Raw genomic sequence first — 5,590 nt, 5'->3', positions numbered from 1 at the left:
TTTTTTTCCCCCATTGAGTTCAACAGACAGGTTAAACCTTCAACAAATAGCAAATGTTGTGATTTTTGAGGTGTAAAACCCGCGATTCCTTTGCAAAAATTGCAAATCTGAAAAAAACAAACTAACTTTTTCTTGTTTACAGTTAATAAAAAAAATCTATACTTGCCCCCATAGCGATGGCTCCTTGTTCCCCTGACTGTTCTTTGTGCAGCCCAGCCCCCTGGAATGACATTTCGTCCCATGTGACTGCTGCAGCCAATCACAGGCTGTAGTGTTTCATGGGCTGCTACGTCATCACAGGAGACCAAGCTGCATGAAGATAAGAGGGACGCATCGCTAAGGCAATGCCAGTGAAGGTAAGTATTTTTATTTATTTTTTTGCTCTTCTTTCCCCAGTGGCGATTCCAGCCAAAAATCTGCACCACAATTTAGTGCGGTCTTTCGGCCGGAATTCCCTGCGGGTTCTAGGTCCGATACGCTGTATACTTTTAGGCAGCGTATCCGACCTGTATGGACATACCATTAGGGTGTATACACACACAAATTTTGTTGCAGAAATTTCTCTGACTGGAAGTTGCATAAATCCATGTCTGGATGGAAATTTCATAAATCCATGTGCTTGCCGCTAAAACAACACCCTTCAGATGAATGGAACTGATTTTCATTCGCAACAAAATCTGCCACGTGTGAATTCACCCTTAGGGTATGTGCACACGAGGGAATTGCGTCCGTAATTGACGGACATATTTCGGCCGCAAGTACCGGACCGAACACACTGCAGGGAGCCGGGCTCCTAGCATCATACTTATGTACGATGCTAGGAGTCCCTGCCTCGCTGCAGGACAACTGTCCCGTACTGTAATCATGATTACAGTACGGGACAGTTGTCCTGCAGCGAGGCAGGGACTCCTAGCATCGTACATAACTATGATGCTAGGAGCCCAGCTCCCTGCAGTGTGTTCGGTCCGGTACTTGCGGCCGAAATACGTCCGTCAATTACGGACGTAATTCCCTCGTGTGCACATACCCTTATAAGAACTCATTTTATTTCTGCTTGCAGGGTGCACGGCACCGTCTTTTGAGACATTTTTGTCCTTTTTCTAAGGATCAGCAAGGAACATTACATTACATTAATCTCCTCCCAACAAGTAGAAAGTCTTATGACATCACATTTGCTTTTATCGTGTCATACGCATCATATATGTACCAGTGTCTGTCACCAGTTCTGTGCAGGTGCAGCTTCAGCATTTTCCTATGAAGTATAAAATGGGAATGTGAGAATATTGCAGCAAGATGGAAAAGCAACAGCTGTGAAAACTACCTGATAACCTGAGTCATGCTGCTTCATGCCAGCAGAATATGATAACATGCACGTCCCATATGCTCCTGTGCCCCGGGGACGACTTGTGGCCGGGAGATGGCGGAGTAATGAACAGCACTGGAACATTCGAGCGAATTACCGAGACTAAAACCCTGAGTTTCTTGCAATTAGGAAAACTCCATCCGAGTTTATAAAAATCAGTTCATATAAATCTTATAAACAGCCGAGTATAATTAATTCCCCAGTATATCCACTAACCCCCACTTGTCTTGTTAGAATCGAAAATACCTTCAAATATAAATTCTTGAATTGTCAGATTCTGTGAAATAGCTACAAAAACCTTCTTAGTGGCAAATGTTTCTGGGACAGTTGTGTGACGACTAAGGCCCCATGTACACCCCGACTGTGTAAACATGGTCCGTGATTACGGGCACAGCCGCGGACAGACATCTGCATTTGCGGACCGTGCTCCTATTATGAAGTATGGGAGCACGGTCCGTAAAATAATAAAATAGGACATGTCCTCTTTTTTACGGAAGATTTCTACGGCACGGACACCTTCCCCTAAATATACGGGGAGGAGTCCGTCGGCCATAGAAACTAATGGGTCCGTAATTATGGGCAAAATCTACTGTCGTGTGCATGGGGCCTAATATGGCTGTGACCCAATAGTCCTAAACAGCAAATCTGCCTACAATGCAGAATGTGATATTTTTCACTTTTCTAATTTGCCAGTAGGCGTCTGTAAAAGCTGAGTGACAGCTCGTGTGACAGCCATGATAGTTGTCACACCACTTTTCCGGAAACAGATAAGGGTTCACATCTGCATTGGAGGCTTCGTGATTCCACAAAACATACCAGAAACAATAGCGCAGCATGCTACACTGTTGTTTCCAGTAAGACCGTATTTTCATTCTTCAGCTCCTCTGACAGAGCAGAATAACAGAATGCCGAACGCAGATGTGAACAGGGCCTTACTGGAAAAGGGCAATTTAGGATTTTTAACAACTTGCCATAACAGGATTTGCATTTAATAAATGAACACAGTGTAAGGGCAGATTCACACGAGCGTTGCGTTTTTGCGCGCGCAAACAACGCGGCGTTTTGCACGCGCAAAAACCATTTGACAGCTGCGTGTGACATCCGTGTCTGATGCGCGGCTGCGTGATTTTCGCGCAGCCGCCATCATAGAGATGAGGCTAGTCGATGGCCGTCACTGTCCAAGGTGCTGAAAGAGCTAACTCTTTCAGCACCCTCGACAGTGAATGCCGAACACAATATCGCAAAACCTGTAGAAAAAAAAAGAAAAAGTTCGTACTTACCGAGAACTTCCCGGCCGTTGCCTTGGTGACGCGTCCTTGGTGACGCGCCTCTCTTGACATCGGGCCCCACCTCCCTGGATAACGCACCAGTCCATGTGACCGCTGCAGCCTGTGCTTGGCCTGTGATTGGCTGGAGCTGTCACTTGGACTTAATTGTCATCCCGGGAGGTCAGACTGGAGGAAGAAGCCGGGAGTTAGCGGTAAGTCAGAACTTTGTTTTTTTTTCTACAGGTTCATGTATATTGGGATCGGAAGTCACTGTCCATGGTGCTGAAACAGTTTAACTCTTTCAGCACCATGGACAGTGACTATCTCCTGACGTCGCGTACCGATAATTTTTTTGCCGGGTTCGGCCAAAACGAGTTTGGCCGAACCCGGTGAAGTTCGGTACGCTTGTCCGGCTTCGCTCATCGCAAAGACACTCCGTTTGGATGTTCGGAAACAGAAAAGCACGTGGTGCTTTTCTGTTTTCATTCATCCTTTTCACTGCTGTTGCGCGAATCACGCTTGTCCCACGGAAGTGCTTCGAGTTTGGCCGAACCCGGTGAAGTTAGCTTCGGTTGTCGGGGTTCGCTCCTCGCAAAGACACTCCGTTTGGATGCTTGGAAACAGAAAAGCACGTGGTGCTTTTCTGTTTCCATTCATCCTTTTGACAGCTCGTGCGCTGTTTCAGTCTGTTCGCACGGAAGTGCTTCCGTGCGACCTGCCTGGTTTTCACGCACCCATTGACTTCAATGGGTGCGTGATGCGTGAAATACGCAGAGTTATTGAACCTGTCGCGTATTTTGCGCAGCGAACAAACGCTGCGCAAAATACACGGACTGTGTGTACTGCCCCATAGACTTCTATAGGGCATTGCGTGCCGCGCGAAAACCACGCGGTCTACACGCTGCCAAATCACGCTCGTGTGAATCCCCCCTAATACTAGTTTACTTCCAGAGGCTTGAAAGCTGTCCTGGTCACATGATGATCACACAGGTACATGGCTTGTTACAGTAAAATGTACAAAAAGTTACTGCAACCAGAGACCTTGAAGACCATAAGAAAATGATGCACAAAGTAGAACCTTCCATTATACAATGAATAAATACAAAACTCCTGAAAGCAGAATACCCCTTTAAATGATTGTGTGCGTGCACAGCTGAAGCTGCTGGATATGTCTCGTTTCCCTGTGTTCTGTTGCATCATATTTTTAATTAATCGTTTTTTCTGCCTTTAGGGCCGAGGTTATGTGGATGGCCTTAAGGAGCATTGAATGGCACAATTAATGCTATGAAGTTGGTCATGTAATGCTGTTTTTGCAGTCCTTTGTCATGAAAGAGACCATCACTGCCCCCACTAAGGTCATGGAAATTGTTTCGATTTAGACATGAGGCTTCTGGCTGGTCACCACTTGGCACCTGTGGTCCTCTGCAAGAAAATAATCATGCAGCGCTGAAGATAAGATCTCTACGTTTTATTCTAATCCATTAAAAGCAGGTTGGCATCTTCATGTGTTATGCCTTGTGCTCCTCTACCTGCAACATGTAATCAACCGATCCCGATAACCGGCCGAATAAAGTCCAACATGACTGATCAGCTTTTCTGCAGATGTTTGTTTTTGGCCATTGCAATCAATCGTTTGTAATGTTTTAAAACCATGGTCGTTCGAATTTGTCTAAATCTGCCATTTAAGAAGAATTCTATCTATTTAGAAGTTATAATCCAAGACGGGTACTGCCCTGGTTTGATACCATATCAACCTCCCTCATAATACATCTGTTTATAATGTACCACGTATTCCATTCTCCCCAGAATCTGCATTATAAGAATAATCACAGCAACCCAGAGTATTTCAGGAGAGAAGTTTGCTGATCATGTGGACTCATGTTATCAGGACAGGACTGCATGTAACGTGGACAAGGAGGGGATGATGTGCAGGTAGCAGGTCACCGACGTCCCACTTAGTGAAAGTAGCTGGATCCCCAGCAACACAAAGTATTTCAGGAGTGTGAGAGTCTTGTGGGAGACAGTGAACTGTCCACTCATGTGCTTATGGTAGTAAGGACAAGAGGTTCAAACCCTCAACGTGTGTCTTTAGTTTCACCTGACGAGGTGTCAGATGATATCAGAAGTTCCAGAGATTAAGTAGCGTTGTATGTCTTGTTAGTAAAACTGCTTGCTGGAACTTTTCAATGGATGCAAGTATTCTATGTATATGTCGCTAACAACGAACAATAAAACCACCTTTAGTTACTCCTAAAAAAAAATATAAAAAAATAAGGGTATTTTCCCTTAGAAGAATTGCTCACAGATGCACCATATGGAATTACATGAGGTCCCTACAGATCGTGCTGCTATACAGGGTCTTTGTATGCTGCAATTCTGTGTGCATGGATCCTAAAACTTTTCCCAACATGGACCATGGGACGTGGAAAAACATTAATTTCCCAGGAAATATTGTACCCTTGCATTTCCCTACACATACTCCTCTCAGATGATAGTATAGTAAATGCTACGACTGTGGTGTTTACTACTGAGGACTGAGAACATTTTTGAAGAATGAACACTTAGGCTGGATTTACACGAGCATGTTCGGTCCGTAATGAACGGAACGTATTTCGGCCACATTTCCCGGACCGAACACAGTGCAGGGAGCCGGGCTCCTAGCATCATAGAAATGTACGACGCTAAGAGTCCCTGCCTCGCTGCGGGACAACTGTCCTGTACTGTAGTCATGTTTTCAGTACGGGACAGTAGTTCCCCGGAGAGGCAGGGACTCCTAGTGTCGTAGATAACTATGATGCTAGGAGCCCGGCTCCCTGCAGTGTGTTCGGTCCAGGACTTGCGGCCGAAATACGTTCCGTCCATTACGGACCGAACATGCTCGTGTGAATCCAGCCAAATAATTACGACTGAAGGAGCATATTTCTGTCGCTCTGAACCTAATGGTTTAGGTCTATTCACA

General features: G+C 45.4%; 1 long non-coding RNA gene across 1 annotated transcript; it reads left to right on the top strand.

Moving 5' to 3' along the window:
• Window positions 1–282: 282 nt before the first annotated feature.
• Window positions 283–4,221, top strand: LOC142656220 (uncharacterized). The gene is made up of 2 exons (XR_012849625.1): window positions 283–356; window positions 3,863–4,221. It is a non-coding gene; the product is annotated as an uncharacterized LOC142656220 (long non-coding RNA).
• Window positions 4,222–5,590: the final 1,369 nt, after the last annotated feature.

The sequence above is a fragment of the Rhinoderma darwinii genome, chromosome 6 (genome assembly GCF_050947455.1).
Source record: "Rhinoderma darwinii isolate aRhiDar2 chromosome 6, aRhiDar2.hap1, whole genome shotgun sequence".
NCBI lineage: Eukaryota > Metazoa > Chordata > Amphibia > Anura > Rhinodermatidae > Rhinoderma > Rhinoderma darwinii.
This window is presented reverse-complemented; position numbering and strand designations above follow the sequence as displayed.